At 38.2% G+C, this 17,695-nt stretch overlaps 1 protein-coding gene across 2 annotated transcripts in view; it reads left to right on the top strand.

The window, feature by feature from the left end:
* ACOX3 (acyl-CoA oxidase 3, pristanoyl) overlaps positions 1 to 17,695 on the top strand; it is a 278,298-nt gene that overhangs the window by 113,277 nt on the left and 147,326 nt on the right. The gene's annotated exons all lie outside the window — the stretch shown is intronic.

Raw genomic sequence — 17,695 nt, 5'->3', positions numbered from 1 at the left:
CCGCTTGGGCTTGGATGAAGACTTCGGAGCCTCTTGTGGACGGATCGGTGATACCCGGCGTGGTGAAGATAAGGTAGGGAGATCTTAAGGGGCTTAGTGTTAGGTTTATTTAAGGGGGGTTTGGGTTAGATTAGGGGTATGTGGGTGGTGGGTTGTAAAGTTGGGGGGGTATTGTATGGGTTTTTTTTACAGGCAAAAGAGCAGAATTATTTGGGGCATGCCCCGCAAAAGGCCCTTTTAAGGGCTGGTAAGGTAAAAGAGCTTTTCTATTTGTATTTTAGAATTGGGTAGGGCATTTTTTTATTTTGGGGGGCTTTGTTATTTTATTAGGGGGCTTAGAGTAGGTGTAATTAGCTTAAAGGGACAGTTTACTCAAAAAATTTCTCCCCTTTAATTTGTTCCCAATGATCCCCTTTACCTGCTGGAGTGTATTAAATTGTTTACAAGTAGATCCTTTACCCTTATATTGGCATTTGAAATAGTTGATTTAGCATGTGGTATCCCCACCTATTCTGAAAGCTTGTGGCCGCAGGTCCCAGCTATAGATAAGCTTTGTAAACACAGCCAGCAGAAGAAATTATACTCCCAGTAGGATATAGCAGAGAAAAAGGTAATAAAATGCTGATTTTCCATTGTTCTCTCCAAGTACTGGTGATTGTTTTATGGAAGGATATAAGATTAAGAAACATGTTTATGTACACAATGTGATACAGTAATGAGATCTGATTATACCTACAAGCTCAACCCATTTTATTAGGTTGTGGCTTCAAAACACAAAATCAGAGCTTTAATATTCACAAATAAACCTTAAAAAGCTAATTTTCATAAATTTTTTACTCCGCAGTTGGTAAAAAAAGCAATTGTAAACACATTAAGGGAAAACTATTTTACAGTATACTGTCCCTTTAAAATTGTTGAAATATTTTTATAATGTTTGTAAATTATTTTTTATTTTTTGTAACTTAGTTCTTTTTTATTTTTTGTACTTTAGTTAGTTTATTTAATTGTATTTATTTGTAGGTATTTTATTTAATTCATTTATTGATAGTGTAGTGTTAGGTTTAATTGTAGATAATTGTAGGTATTTATTTAATTAATTTATTGATAGTGTAGTGTTAGGTTTAATTGTAACTTAGGTTAGGATTTATTTTACAGGTAATTTTGTAATTATTTTAACTAGGTAGCTATTAAATAGTTATTAACTATTTAATAATTAGCGCTGCGGAATCTGTTGGCGCTCTACAAATAACCGATAATAATAATAATAGCTATTGTACCTGGTTAAAATAAATACAAAGTTGCGTGTAAAATAAATATAAATCCTAAAATAGCTACAATATAATTATTATTTATATTGTAGCTATATTAGGGTTTATTTTACAGGTAAGTATTTAGCTTTAAATAGGAATAATTTATTTAATAAGAGTTAATTTATTTCGTTAGATAAAAATTATATTTAACTTAGGGGGGTGTTAGGGTTAGGTTTAGACTTAGCTTTAGGGGTTAATACATTTATTAGAGTAGCGGCGAGGTCCGGTCGGCAGATTAGGGGTAAATACTTGAAGTTAGGTGTCGGCGATGTTAGGGAGGGAAGATTAGAGGTTAATACTATTTATTATAGGGTTTGTGAGGCGGGAGTGAGGCGGATTAGGGGTTAATAACTTTATTATAGTAGCGGTGAGGTCCGGTCGGCAGATTAGGGGTTAATAATTGTAGGTAGGTGGTGGCGACGTTGGGGGCGGCAGATTAGGGGTTAATAAATATAATATAGGGGTCGGCGGTGTTAGGGGCAGCAGATTAGGGGTACATAGGGATAACGTAGGTTGCGGCGGTGTACGGAGTGGCAGATTAGGGGTTAAAAAAATATGCAGGTGTCAGTGATAGCGGGGGCAGCAGATTAGGGGTTAATAAGTGTAAGGTTAGGGGTGTTTAGACTCGGGGTACATGTTAGGGTGTTAGGTGCAGACTTAGGAAGTGTTTCCCCATAGGAAACAATGGGGCTGCGTTAGGAGCTGAACGCTGCTTTTTTGCAGGTGTTAGGTTTTCTTTCAGCTCAAACTGCCCCATTGTTTCCTATGGGGGAATCGTGCACAAGCACGTTTTTGAAGCTGGCCGCGTCCGTAAGCACCGCTGGTATTGAGAGTTGCAGTGGCGGTAAATATGCCTCTACGCTCCCTTTTTGGAGCCTAACGCAGCCATTCTGTGAACTCTAAATACCAGCGGTATTTAAAAGGTGCGGGGGGAAAAAAGCACGCGTAGCTAACGCACCCCTTTGGCCGCAGAACTCTAAATCTAGCCGTTTGTATTTGACTTTTAACCACCATTGACTTTCATCACCTTTAACTTCTACTCAGTGATTTCATCTCATATGTGTGTAACAATTTTGGTCCTATAAGGAGCCTGCGTTATTTTTATTTCTATCCCATTTAAGGATCACTATAGGTTATATAGCTACACCCTGTATAGATACCACTGCTATAGCCTTTAGGGATTTGATTCAATTCTATTGTATAGATATTGTTCAATCTACTGTATCTTCATCTGTATCTGATTTCCTTCTGTATCGGTATTTGTATTTTAGTATAGTAGGTTATTTTTAACCACATTTTAAACCTAATTTTAACCCTTGTTTACAATAAAAAACCCATTAATTCTAATTAGGTCTAACCTTTATAGATCCCACCTTTAGCTTACTAGCCCCCTTTTAGGGGCTACCATTAGCGCTCCTCCATCGCCTATTTTCTGAATGTTTCCAACACCTTGTTGAATCTATGCCACGAAGAATTAAGGCAGTTCTGAAGGCAAAAGGGGGTCCAACCTGGTACTAGCACAGTGTACCTAATAAAGTGTATATATATATATATATATATATATATATATATATATATATATATATGTATAGAGAGAGAGAGAGAGAGAGAGATGGTCTGGAAAAGATGCTTTGAAAAGATTTGTTTATTCAGTGGTTTTCAAAATATCAAATGGTATGTCCTGTGCAAGGAAAGGCCTGACGCGTTTCGCACATGCGCTTCATCAGAGGCTGCCTTGGCTCAGGTTACAGGTAGTATTTATTTACTTGATCTACCTATCAAAATACTAATAATTAATTGTTTACATCTTTACTCAATAAAGAGTATAATTAAGTGTGTAATTAAATTATGTGAACATTCTTTAACACTCGTGTAATTCAAACATGATAACACTTAATATGAATGCAATATAGTAAAATAAAATACATATATTACATACAATATAAGAATAAATTAAGTAAGGTTAATTTTAAACATAAAGTTATTCAATGAATAAAACTAAATATACAGTAAGTAAAGATAATAAAGAATGCATAAAACATGAAAAGAATAATATAGTAAGTACATATGTGAATAGAACAAAATAAATAATTAAAAAACAATATTTGTATAGATAAAATAATCTAAAAAGTCGAATTAATGAATTTAAATCATCAAAGATTAGGCCAATATCTAAAAAAACAAGATTTTTAATTTTATAATATCAAAGTAATGGACCAATCATAGGTATATATTATAGTTATCATTGTTTTAAATTTTCAATGAATTTTATGGTTTGTAACCATAGGGAATTATATTTATGAAAAATACTCTGCTAGATTACGAGTTTTGTCGTTAAAGCCGTGCGTTGCTATCGAGCCTTTTTTTTTTTTCCAGCGCTCACTTTAAACAACGCTGGTATTACAGGTTTTCTGAATGGCTGCGTTAGCCCCAGAAAAGTGAGCGTTGAGCAAATTTAGCGCCACTTCTCACTGTAATACCAGCGTTGCTTACGGTAGCGGTAAGCTGGCTAAAACGTGCTTGTGCACGATCTCCCCATAGGAAACAATGGGGCTGAGACGGCTGAAAAAAAACCTAACACCTGCAAAAAAGCAGCGTTCAGTTCCTAACGCAGCCCCATTGTTTCCTATGGGAAAATACTTTCTAAGTCTACACCTAACACCCTAACATGAACCCCGAGTCTAAACACCCCTAACCTTACACTTATTAACCCCTAATCTGCCGCCCCCGACATCCTCGCCACCTGCATTATATTATTAACCCCTAATCTGCCGCTCCGGACACCGCCGCCACCTACATTATATCTATGAACCCCTAATCTGCTGCCCCTAACATTGCCGACACCTACATTATATTTATTAACCCCTAATCTGCCGCCCCCAACGTCGCCGCCACCTACCTACAATTATTAACCCCTAATCTGCCGACCGGACATCCCTGCCACTGTAATAAATGTATTAACCCCTAAACCGCCGCACTCCCACCTCGCAAACACTATAACATTTGTTATTAACCCCTAATCTGCCGTCCCTAACATCGCCGCCACCTACCTACAATTATTAACCCCTAATCTGCCGCCCCCAACGTCACCGCTACTATATTAAATGTATTAACCCCTAAACCTAAGCCTAACCCTAACAACCCCCTAACTTAAATCTATTTTTAATAAATCTAAATAAAATTACTATAATTAAATAAATTATTCCTATTTAAAACTAAATACTTACCTATAAAATAAACCCTAAGCTAGCTACAATATAACTAATAGTTACATTGTAGCTATTTTAGGATTTATTTTTATTTTACAGGCAACTTTGTATTTATTTTAACTAGGCACAATAGTTATTAAATAGTTATTAACTATTTAATAACTACCTAGATAAAATAAATACAAATATACCTGTAAAATAAAACCTAACCTAAGTTACAATTATACCTAACACTACTCTATAAATAAATTAATTACCTAAACTACCTGCAATTAAATACAATTAAATTAAATAAACTAAATTACGGAAAAAAACACTAAATTACAGAAAATAAAAATGAAATTACAATATTTTAAACTAATTACACCTAATCTAATCCCCCTAATAAAATAAAAAAGCCCCCCAAAATAATAAAATTCCCTTCCCTACACTAAATTACAAATAGCCCTTAAAAGGGCCTTTTGCGGGGCATTGCCCCAAAGTAATCAGCTCTTTTACCAGCCCTTAAAAGGGCTTTTTGCGGGGCATTGCCCCAAAGTAATCAGCTAACACTAACCCCCTGAAGATCACCCTACCTTGAGCCGTCTTCACCCAGCCGGGCCGAAGTCTTCAACCAATCCGGCAAGAAGAGGTCCTCCAGAGGGTCTGAAGTCTTCATCCTATCCGGGCAGAAGAGGACATCCAGACCGGAAGTCTCTATCCAAGCGGCATCTTCTTTCTTCATCCTTCCGGAGCGGCACCATCTTGAAGACCTCTGACGCGGAACATCCTCCTTGACCGACGACTAGACGCCGAATGACGGTTCCTTTAAATGACGACATCGAAGATGGCGTCCCTCGAATTCCGATTGGCTATAAGGTAGGAAAAATCCGATTGGCTGATTCGATTCAATCAGCCAATCGCATTGAAGTTCAATCCGATTGGCTGATCCAATCACCTAATCGGATTGACTTCATATTCTATTGGCTGTTCCGATCAGCCAATAGAATGCAAGGTCAATCCGATTGGCTGATTGGATCAGCCAATCAGATTTTTCCTACCTTAATTCCGATTGGCTGATAGAATCCTATCAGCCAATCGGAATTCGAGGGACGCCATCTTGGATGACGTCATTTAAAGGAACCGTCATTCGTCGTCTAGTTGTTGGTCAAGGAGGATGTTCCGTGTCAGAGGTCTTCAAGATGGTGCCACTCTGCTCCGGAAGGATGAAGAAAGAAGATGCCGCTTGGATAAAGACTTCTTCCGGTCTGGATGTCCTCTTCTGCCCAGATAGGATGAAGACTTCGGACCCTTTGGAGGACCTCTTCTTGCCGGATTGGATGAAGACTTCGGCCCGGCTGGGTGAAGACGGCTCAAGGTAGGGTGATCTTCAGGGAGTTAGTGTTAAGTTTTTTTTAAGGGGGGATTGGGTGGGTTTTAGAGTAGGGGTATTTGGGTGGTGGGTTTTAATGTTGGGAGGGTATTGTATTTTTTTTTACAGGTAAAAGAGCTGATTACTTTGGCGCAATTCCCCGCAAAAGACCCTTTTAAGGGCTATTTGTAATTTAGTGTAGGGTAGGGAATTTTATTATTTTGGGGGGCTTTTTTATTTTATTAGGGGGATTAGATTAGGTGTAATTAGTTTAAAATATTGTAATTTCTTTTTTATTTTCTGTAATTTAGTGTTTGTTTTTTTTCGTAATTTAGTTTATTTAATTTAATTGTATTTAATTGTAGGTAGTTTAGGTAATTAATTTAATTATAGAGTAGTGTTAGGTGTAATTGTAACTTAGGTTAGGGTTTATTTTACAGGTATATTTGTATTTATTTTATCTAGGTAGTTATTAAATAGTTAATAACTATTTAATAACTATTGTGCCTAGTTAAAATAAATACAAAGTTGCCTGTAAAATAAAAATAAATCCTAAAATAGCTACAATGTAACTATTAGTTATATTGTAGCTAGCTTAGGGTTTATTTTATAGGTAAGTATTTAGTTTTAAATAGGAATAATTTATTTAATTATAGTAATTTTATTTAGATTTATTAAAAATAGATTTAAGTTAGGAGGGTGTTAGGGTTAGACTTAGGTTTAGGGGTTAATACATTTAATATAGTAGCGGCGACGTTGGGGGTGCAAGATTAGGGGTTAATAATTGTAGGTAGGTGGCGGCGATGTTAGGGATGGCATATTAGGGGTTAATAACAAATTTTATAGTGTTTGCGAGGCGGGAGTGCGGCGGTTTAGGGGTTAATACATTTATTATAGTGGCAGCGATGTCCGGTCGTCAGATTAGGGGTTAATAATTGTAGGTAGGTGGCGGCGACGTTGGGGGCGGCAGATTAGGGGTTTATAAATATAATGTAGGTGTCGGCGATGTTAGGGGCAGCAGATTAGGGGTTCATATGTATAATGTAGGTGGCGGCAATGTCCGGTCGGCAGATTAGGGGTTAAAAATTTTTATTTTAGTGTTTGCGATGTGGGGGGGGGCCTCGGTTTAGGGGTTAATAGGTAGTTTATGGGTGTTACTTTGTAGCACTTTAGTTAAGAGCTTTATGTTCCGGCGTTAGCCCATCAAACTCTTAACTACTGACTTTTAAATGCGGTAGGAGTCTTGGAGGTAGAGGATGTACCGCTCACGTCTTCCAAGACTCGTAATACCGGCGTTAGGCAAATCCCATTAAAAAGATAGGATACGCAATTGACGTAATGGGGATTTGCGGTATGGAAAAGTCGCTGAAGAAAAGTGAGCGGTACACCTGTACCTGCCAAACTTGTAATACCAGCGGGCATTAAAAAGCAGCATTAGGACCCCTTAACGCTGCTTTTTAAGGCTAACGCCAAACTCGTAATCTAGCCGACTGTGTTTTAGAATGAATTAGTTGTCTAAAAGTTTCTTTAAACCATTAGAAAAAATCTTAAATATGTGAGGACAAATTAATAGTGTATAATGGTAAATAGAATAGCAATCTAGAAAGAGATCCACATCTAGTCGTTTATTGATACCTTTTGGATATCTAGTATGAAGATTAAGTTTCCAGAATATCTATTTTTTGTGCAGGGCTGCCATCCTATCACCTCCTCTAGGATTTTTATTTATCATATCTATTACTATAAATGAGAAATAATTTGTACCTAAACCATGTGTGCGGAAATGTTTAGCCACCAGAGTTTTAGGTTCCTTTTCTCCTAAGGAGATAAGGTGCTCTTGTATCCTATCTTTTAGGGCACGAGAGGTGATCCCTATGTATTGGTAAGAGCAAAATTTACATGTAATTAAATATATAACATAATGTGAAGTACAATCTATTTTGTGTCTGATATCAAACATATCTCCTGTATTGGTTGATATGAATGTTTTAGTATTTTTTGTATATTCACAGCTTTTGCAGGGAACATGGCAAAACGTATAAAAGCCCAATGTTGGTTTCTTCTTGCTATACATTTAACTCCACTAGTGACACTTTGATTTAGTGTATTGTCAACCTTGAGTATATTAAGGTTTTTGTTATGATCTGACAAATTGTATTATACTGCTTGCTGTATTTTGTAATAAATAAAGTGTTATTACTAATGTTATTACTAGTAGTTGTTGTTTTAGGTAAGAACAGCGTCTCTCTATTCATAGAAGCTATTTCTTTGTTGAGGTTATTTAAAAGATGTTTATTATAACGTCTTTCTACTAGTCTCTCTGTGAGTTTTTTTTTTCCTTCTGTTTGGTATAACTGTAAATTTGAACAATTTCTGCGCAAGTGTAAATACTGGCCTTTAGGAATGCCTTTTTTGAGATGGGGTATATGGCATGAGTCACATCTAAGTAAAGTATTTTTAGCTGTGGGCTTCCTAAAGGGGGTACTAATGATGTTATTGTCAGTGTCTATACTTAATCTCAAATCCAAATAATCAATAGTATTACAATTCTGTTGGCTGGTAAAAGATAGATTGTAGTCGTTATCATTCATAAATTCCATAAATGAATTAATGGATAAGCCATCTGTATTTTGCCAAATTATTATGAGATTGTCAATGAAACGAATATATAAAATGATAATTGTAAATGTTAGCATAAGCTGGGGCAAATTTAGCCCCCATGGCTGTTCTGCATTTCTGCAGATAATAGACACCTTGATGTACAAAATAATAATGGTGGAGTAAAAACATGGTTACTTGTATGAGAAACAGGATAAATTCATTATTGTAATCAGTGTGTATGTGTAACATTTCATTTAGTGCCAATAATCCCTGATTGTGAGGGATGTTAGAATAGATATATAGAATATATATATATATATATATATATATATATATATATATATATATATATATATATATATATATATATATATATATATATATATATAAATAAAATGTGTGTGTGCAATTTCTGCATCAGATATATATAGAAATATGTATTTATGAATAAATAGAACATATTCTTCTATGTGAAGAACATTGGAATGTGATATATTTATATTTTTATGTCAGGTTAGCGCACTTGAGAATATACGAATTTGTGCACTTTTTTGTTGCTTCATTGACTTCTTTGGGAGAATACGTCATTGTGTGCACGATATTGTATCATTGGCTTTTTACGTTTGTCACGTTAACACGTTAGCGAAAACAGTTTACTTTCAACTTGTAATAAGAGTACTACCCGTTGCGTGCAAAAAGCTTACTTCTAGTGACGTTAGTGCTCGAGCAGGAGCGTTAATTACCGCTCCACTTTTAATCTGTCCCTAAGTACATAATAGATAGAATTATGCATTGAAATAAACTATTTTTAAAGTTTCAACAGCTGTTGATAAAATAAGTGTAAAGTTTTAGGGCCCCATGTACGAAGGAACAAGAAGACAAGTTTCTGAACTCAAGAAGTTGTCCGCTCGCTTTTGCTACATACGGGCAGAGGACGAATAGGATCCACTGCCCGTATGTATCATAACTAGCTAAAGTGGACGACTTATGTCGGCCCCTTCTCTCGTGCGACAAATCACTTGAGAGAGGATTGTCAATCACTTAGAGCGAGCTGCTTACTCTCTGTGATTTCCCTCACCACCTCAGAGGTGGCGTAGGGTGTAAGAAGCTGCGGTCTAATGACCACTGCTTCTTACATTGCGGGAAGCATGCTCGCATATGCGAAGCGCCCCACAATGCGTCAGGAGCAGATTTTGCTATTAGTACATAGAGCCCTTAATGTCTATAAAACTATGGGCGCTGCCATGTTGTAACATAGGTTACATTCTCTGCTGTGGCAAATTAGGGACAGTTATAAATGAGTCACTAGAATGTGCAGCCAATGGCTGTGTGGAATAGAACAGTGTTCTGCACTTCCATTTCTAACAGGAACTGAAAGCTCACAATTTCTGAATGGAATTACAGAAAAAGGGGACAGAATAAATAATTAAAATATAATACAACGTTTTATTTATTATAGATACAGTTTATCATTATATATTACCATTTAAAAAGTGTTTAATGTCCCTTTAAGTGTTGCTGTCTTCCTATCTCTGCAGTGGCCAATTAGAGACAGATATATATAAGCTTCTGCACATATCAACCAATCAATGGACAGCATGTAGGAGTGGCCAATTAATGCATTCCATAAAATGAGCTCCAGGCTCTCTGGAGGCTATGGACACTACAATTTTTAGAGTTAACCCTTTAAGGACACAGCTTTAAGTTTGCTCAATGGTTTTATGACGGAAAAATTCCGTCATATGTCCTTAAGAGGTTAAATTACAAGGAAAACAAAGTAAATAATTAAACTGAATTATGCATAATTAATAATTTTATGGAGAATTACAGTTTAATGTCTCTTTAAACTCAAAATGTAATTCTACATAAAACAAATAACTTTGAATTTAACGTTCATTATTTATTTTTCCTGCTTCTCCTGTAATTTAACTATGTTTCTCTTGTTAAGTGTATCCAGTCCACGGATCATCCATTACTTGTGGGATATTCTCCTTCCCAACAGGAAGTTGCAAGAGGATCACCCACAGCAGAGCTGCTATATAGCTCCTCCCCTCACTGCCATATCCAGTCATTCTCTTGCAACTCTCAACAAAGAAGGACGTAGTAAGAGGAGAGTGGTGTATTATAGTTAGTTTTTTAACTTCAATCAAAAGTTTGTTATTTTTAAATGGTACCGGAGTGTACTGTTTCATCTCAGGCAGCATTAGAAGAAGAATCTGCCTGTGATTTCTATGATCTTAGCAGAAGTAACTAAGATCCACTGCCGTTCTCACATATTCTGAGGAGTGAGGTAACTTCAGAGGGGGAATGGCGTGCAGGTTTTCCTGCAATAAGGTATGTGCAGTTAACATATTTCTAGGGATGGAATTTGCTAGAAAAATGCTGCTGATACCGGATTAATGTAAGTTAAGCCTTAAATGCAGTGATAGCGACTGGTATCAGGCTTATTAACAGAGATACATACTCTTATAAAAGTGCAATATAAAACGTTTGCTGGCATGTTTAATCATTTTTATATATGCTTGGTGATAAAACTTATTGGGGCCTAGTTTTTTTCCACATGGCTGGCTTGATTTTTGCCTAGAAACAGTTTCCTGAGGCTTTCCACTGTTGTAATATGATATGAGTGGGAAGGGCCTATTTTAGTGCTTTTCTGTGCAGGTAAAAATACTGACAGAGACATTCAGCTTCCCTCTGCATGATACATGACATCTCTGAAGGGCTCAAAAGGCTTCAAAGTCGTGTTTGAGGAGGGTAACAACCACAGTAGACTGTGGCAGTTGTTGTGACTGTGTTTAAAAAACGTTTTTGTCATTTATTATTCCGTTTTTGTTATTAAGGGGTTAATCATCCATTTGCAAGTGGGTGCAATGCTCTGCTGACTTGTTACATACACTGTAAAAATGTTGTTAGTGTAACTGCCTTTTTTCACTGTTATTTCAAATTTTGTCAAAATTTGTTTCTCTTAAAGGCACAGTAACGTTTTTTTATATTGCGCCAAGTACATCAGGGACGCCCATAGCGATTACTTTGCAGGACATGGGTGCAATCATGAATAATACCCTGTCAGAGGTATTATCCAGATTGCCTGAATTGAGAGTCAAGCGCGATAGCTCTGGGGTTAGACGAGATACAGAGCGCGTAGATGCTGTAAGAGCCATGTCTGATACTGCGTCACAATATGCAGAACCTGAGGACGGAGAGCTTCAGTCTGTGGGTGACGTCTCTGAATCGGGGAGACCTGATTCAGAGATTTCTCATTTTAAATTTAAGCTTGAGGACCTCCGTGTATTGCTTGGGGAGGTATTAGCTGCTCTGAATGACTGTGACACAATTGCAGTGCCAGAGAAATTGTGTAGGCTGGATAAATACTATGCAGTGCCGGTGAGTACTGATGTTTTTCCAATACCTAAAAGGCTTACAGAAATTATTAGTAAGGAGTGGGATAGGCCCGGTGTGCCCTTTTCCCCACCTCCTATATTTAGAAAAATGTTTCCAATAGATGCCACTACACGGGACTTATGGCAGACTGTCCCTAAGGTGGAGGGAGCAGTTTCTACTTTAGCAAAGCGTACCACTATCCCGGTTGAGGACAGTTGTGCTTTTTCAGATCCAATGGATAAAAAGGTTACCTTAAGAAAATGTTTATTCAATAAGGTTTTATTTTACAGCCCCTTGCATGCATTGCGCCTGTCACTGCTGCGGCGGCATTCTGGTTTGAGGCCCTGGAAGAGGCCATCCATACAGCTCCATTGACTGAAATTGTTGACAAGCTTAGAACTCTTAAGCTAGCTAACTCATTTGTTTCTGATGCCATTGTTCATTTGACTAAACTAACGGCTAAGAATTCCGGATTCGCCATCCAGGCACGTAGGGCGCTATGGCTCAAATCCTGGTCAGCTGATGTGACTTCAAAGTCTAAATTACTCAACATTCCTTTCAAGGGGCAGACCTTATTCGGGCCTGGTTTGAAAGAAATTATTGCTGACATTACTGGAGGTAAGGGTCATACCCTTCCTTAGGACAGGGCCAAATCAAAGGCCAAACAGTCTAATTTTCGTGCCTTTCGAAGTTTCAAGGCAGGTGCAGCATCAACTTCCTCTGCTTCAAAACAAGAGGGAACTTTTGCTCAATCCAAGCAGGCCTGGAAACCTAACCAGTCCTGGAACAAGGGCAAGCAGGCCAGAAAGCCTGCTGCTGCCTCTAAGACAGCATGAAGGAGCGACCCCCTATCCGACAACGGATCTAGTAGGGGGCAGACTCTCTCTCTTCGCCCAGGCGTGGGCAAGAGATGTTCAGGATCCCTGGGCGTTGGAGATCATATCTCAGGGATATCTTCTGGACTTCAAAGCTTCTCCTCCACAAGGGAGATTTCACCTTTCAAGATTATCTGCAAACCAGATAAAGAAAGAGGCATTCCTAAGCTGCGTACAAGATCTCCTTGTAATGGGAGTGATCCATCCAGTTCCGCGGACGGAACAAGGACAGGGGTTTTATTCAAATCTGTTTGTGGTTCCCAAAAAAGAGGGAACCTTCAGACCAATTTTGGATTTAAAGATCCTAAACAAATTCCTCAGAGTTCCGTCATTCAAGATGGAAACTATTCGAACCATTTTACCCATGATCCAAGAGGGTCAGTACATGACCACAGTGGACTTAAAGGATGCCTACCTTCACATTCCGATTTACAAGAATCATCATCAGTTCCTGAGGTTTGCCTTTCTAGACAGGCATTACCAATTTGTAGCTCTTCCATTCGGGTTGGCTACAGCCCCAAGAATTTTTACAAAGGTTCTGGGCTCACTTCTGGCGGTCCTAAGACCGCGAGGCATAGCGGTGGCTCCTTACCTGGACGACATCCTGATACAGGCGTCAAGCTTTCAAATTGCCAAATCTCATACAGAGATAGTTCTGGCATTCCTGAGGTCGCATGGGTGGAAAGTGCACGGTGGCTCAGTGCATGGAAGTAATCGGCTTAATGGTAGCGGCGATGGACATAGTGACATTCGCGCACCTGCATCTCAGACCGCTGCAATTATGCATGCTCAATCAGTGGAATGGGGATTACACAGATTTGTCCCCTCTACTAAATCTGGATCAGGAAACCAGAGATTCTCTTCTCTGGTGGTTATCTCGGGCCCATCTGTCCAAGGGTATGACCTTTCGCAGACCAGATTGGACAATTGTAACAACAGATGCCAGCCTTCTAGGTTGGGGTGCAGTCTGGAACTCCCTGAAGGCTCAGGGTTCATGGACTCAGGAGGAGAAACTCCTCCCAATAAATATTCTGGAGTTAAGAGCAGTATTCAATGCTCTTCTGGCTTGGCCTCAGCTAGCAACACTGAGGTTCATCAGATTTCAGTCGGACAACATCACGACTGTGGCTTACATCAACCATCAAGGGGGAACCAGGAGTTCCCTAGCGATGTCAGAAGTCTCCAAGATAATTCGCTGGGCAGAGACTCACTCTTGCCACCTGTCAGCGATCCATATCCCAGGTGTAGAGAACTGGGAGGCGGATTTTCTAAGTCGTCAGACTTTTCATCCGGGGGAATGGGAACTCCATCCGGAGGTGTTTGCTCAATTGGTTCTCCGTTGGGGCAAACCAGAATTGGATCTCATGGCGTCTCGCCAGAACGCCAAGCTTCCTTGTTACGGATCCAGGTCCAGGGACCCAGAAGCGGCACTGATAGATGCTCTAGCAGCGCCTTGATTCTTCAACCTGGCTTATGTGTTTCCACCGTTTCCTCTGCTCCCTCGTCTGATTGCCAAAATCAAACAGGAAAGAGCATCGGTGATATTGATAGCGCCTGCGTGGCCACGCAGGACCTGGTATGCAGACCTAGTGGACATGTCATCCTTTCCAACATGGACTCTGCCTCTGAGACAAGACCTTCTAATACAAGGTCCTTTCAATCATCCGAATCTACTTTCTCTGAGACTGACTGCATGGAGATTGAACGCTTGATCCTATCAAAGCGTGGCTTCTCTGAGTCAGTAATTGATACCTTAATACAGGCACGAAAGCCTGTCACCAGGAATATTTACCACAAGATATAGCGTAAAGATCTTCATTGGTGTGAATCCAAGAATTACTCATGGAGTAGGGTTAGGATTCCTAGGATATTGTCCTTCCTCCAAGAGGGTTTGGACAAAGGATTATCAGCTAGTTCTTTAAAGGGACAGATTTCTGCTCTGTCTATTCTTTTACACAAGCGTCTGGCAGAAGTTCCAGACGTTCAGGCATTTTGTCAGGCTTTAGTTAGAATTAAACCTGTGTTTAAACCTGTTGCTCCTCCATGGAGCTTAAACTTGGTTCTTAAAGTTCTTCAAGGGGTTCCGTTTGAACCCCTTCATTCTATTGATATCAAACTTCTTTCATGGAAAGTTCTTTTTCTGATGGCTATTTCCTCGGCTCGAAGAGTTTCGGAGTTATCTGCCTTACATTGTGATTCTCCTTATCTGATCTTTCATTCAGATAAAGTTGTTCTGTGTACAAAACCTGGGTTTTTACCTAAGGTGGTTTCTAACAAGAATATCAATCAAGAGATTGTTGTTCCATCATTATGTCCTAATCCTTCTTCAAAGAAGGAACGTCTTTTGCATAATCTAGACGTAGTCCGTGCCTTGAAGTTTTACTTACAAACTACTAAAGATTTTCGCCAAACATCTAACCTGTTTGTTGTTTACTCTGGACAGAGGAGAGGTCAGAAGGCCTCGGCAACCTCTCTTTTTGGCTTTGGAGTATAATCCGTTTAGCCTATGAGACTGCTGGACAGCAGCCTCCTGAAAGGATTACAGCTCATTCTACTAGAGCTGTGGCTTCCACCTGGGCCTTTAAAAATGAGGCCTCTGTTGAACAGATTTGCAAGGCTGCAACTTGGTCTTCGCTTCATACTTTTTCCAAATTTTCCAAATTTGATACTTTTGCTTCTTCTGAGGCTGTTTTTGGGAGAAAGGTTCTGCAGGCAGTGGTTCCTTCCGTTTAAGTTCCTGCCTTGTCCCTCCCATCATCCGTGTACTTTAGCTTTGGTATTGGTATCCCACAAGTAATGGATGATCCGTGGACTGGATACACTTAACAAGAGAAAACATAATTTATGCTTACCTGATAAATTTATTTCTCTTGTAGTGTATCCAGTCCACGGCCCGCCCTGTCCTTTTCAGGCAGGTCTCAATTTTAATTAAACTACAGTCACCACTGCACCCTATGGTTTCTCCTTTCTCGGCTTGTTTCGGTCGAATGACTGGATATGGCAGTGAGGGGAGGAGCTATATAGCAGCTCTGCTGTGTGTGATCCTCTTGCAACTTCCCACAAGTAATGGATGATCCGTGGACTGGATACACTACAAGAGAAATAAATTTATCAGGTAAGCATAAATTATGTTTTTTCCACTGCTTCCAGATACATTGGAATAGATTTCCTATAAAAGATAACCCTGCTACATGCTGCACAGTGACTGCTTAATCAGCACGAAACTTCATTTATCTGTGTCCCTAGTGACCACAGCAAAGGACATAAGATAATCAGCACTCATGAGGCTCTTCAAGGTGGTGTCCCTGGACTGCAAAACAATGCATACTTTGCTATCAAAAGGGTCGATCGGAATCTTGAGCTTTTTTTGCCACCAGATAATGAATTCAGAATATCAATCAGTATTGTCATTCTGTTTCTCCAGTGATCACAATCCTAAAAAACATCGGCTTTCAATAACCCTCAAGCTTAGAATGATTAGCTTGAAAAAAAACAAAACACACTGTCATTAACTGCATTGTTAATTTGATTTTGTAATTCAAAACCAAATGTGCACAATTCACTAACAAATGGTGATTTTGTGGGTTTAGGGATTACTGTATAGGTTGAAGAACCTCTATGTTGATCCTTTTTATAGTATGTTGTGATACAAATAGGTGGGATGTGTACGATTAGCCTGTTGTGCTCAAAAACCATAGAGATATGTGTCTCTTTAACAGGGGCATTAGCGGTATAGTGGGCAAGTGTGTTTGTTGGGTTATGGAATTGGCAAATTGTAAAAGTGCTTATTACAGGTATTTATTTTTTAACTTTAATTAATTGAGCAGGTAGAGTATTTATCTGTTTGTCAACATTGCTTCCTAATGTCATTCAACATATCAGGGTAATATCTATGTTCCTGATTACAAGTGGTATGCTATTTAGTACTTGTGCTCGAGCAATCATTTTAATGTACTGTATATGTATTATTTTATTGTAACCATAATAATAATATTATTTTTTCAATATTTAATATTTACATAATGCTCATTAAGATAACTAATTCTTCATGTGCGCTAACCGACACCGCTTTAGACCTATAGCTTGCAACCCAAAGCGATTAACGCATATTTTACATTCAAATGTTCCTCACATTGAAAAAAATATTCCATTTATTTTTAAACATATATTTCTATATATATTTGATGATAATGTAAAATGTATATCTATACCTATATATTCATATGAATCAATAAAGGTATAGATATTTACAGATATATATATATATATATATATATAGGAATATCAATTTAAAATGACAAATAACATATTCCCCTATATAAGGAACATTGGAATGTTAAATATTTACAGTAAAAACGCATTATTAAATATTATTATTGAATACATATATATTATAGCCCTTTCCGTACAAACACCTTGTGATATACCATATACATTTTAACCCTTATATTACATTCTTATTTTTATTCATATTAATATTTTTTTATCAGGTAGTGTTTTTATGAGTGTAACAGTTCTATTTTAATTTATTTATGTTGTGTTTGGTGCACTTTTATTTTTTAACTCTAACTCTTTATGCAAGGTCTTAAGTGGTGCTAACCCAACGCATGTTATATTCTATTTCACTCCCTTCTCGTGACGTCACTATTTCCCTGGCTTTGGGGATATGGTTCTGGGCTTAGTGCCGTGCGCGATGAGTCAGGCTCATTTTACGAAATAAATTATTTTCTTTGAGAATGACAATGGTCCACAGGTCTCGCCCTTTTCAATTTTTGGACGACAGTTCTAACGACACCTCTACAGACCCTGCTTTGTCTTTCCTACCTATATGTTTCCCTTTTTTCTACTCGACTATATGTTAAACTAAGAGAGAGATGGGAGGCGGGATGGATTTTAAGCTCTGATATGGGTTTTTGACATCCTCCTAGTGGTGGGAAATATATCTTATGGAAGACCGTTGACCATCAT

Source organism: Bombina bombina, chromosome 2, assembly GCF_027579735.1.
Source record: "Bombina bombina isolate aBomBom1 chromosome 2, aBomBom1.pri, whole genome shotgun sequence".
Taxonomy (NCBI): Eukaryota; Metazoa; Chordata; class Amphibia; order Anura; family Bombinatoridae; genus Bombina; species Bombina bombina.
The sequence above is the reverse complement of the archived record's forward strand: the minus strand, read 5'-3'. Positions and strand labels throughout refer to the sequence as shown.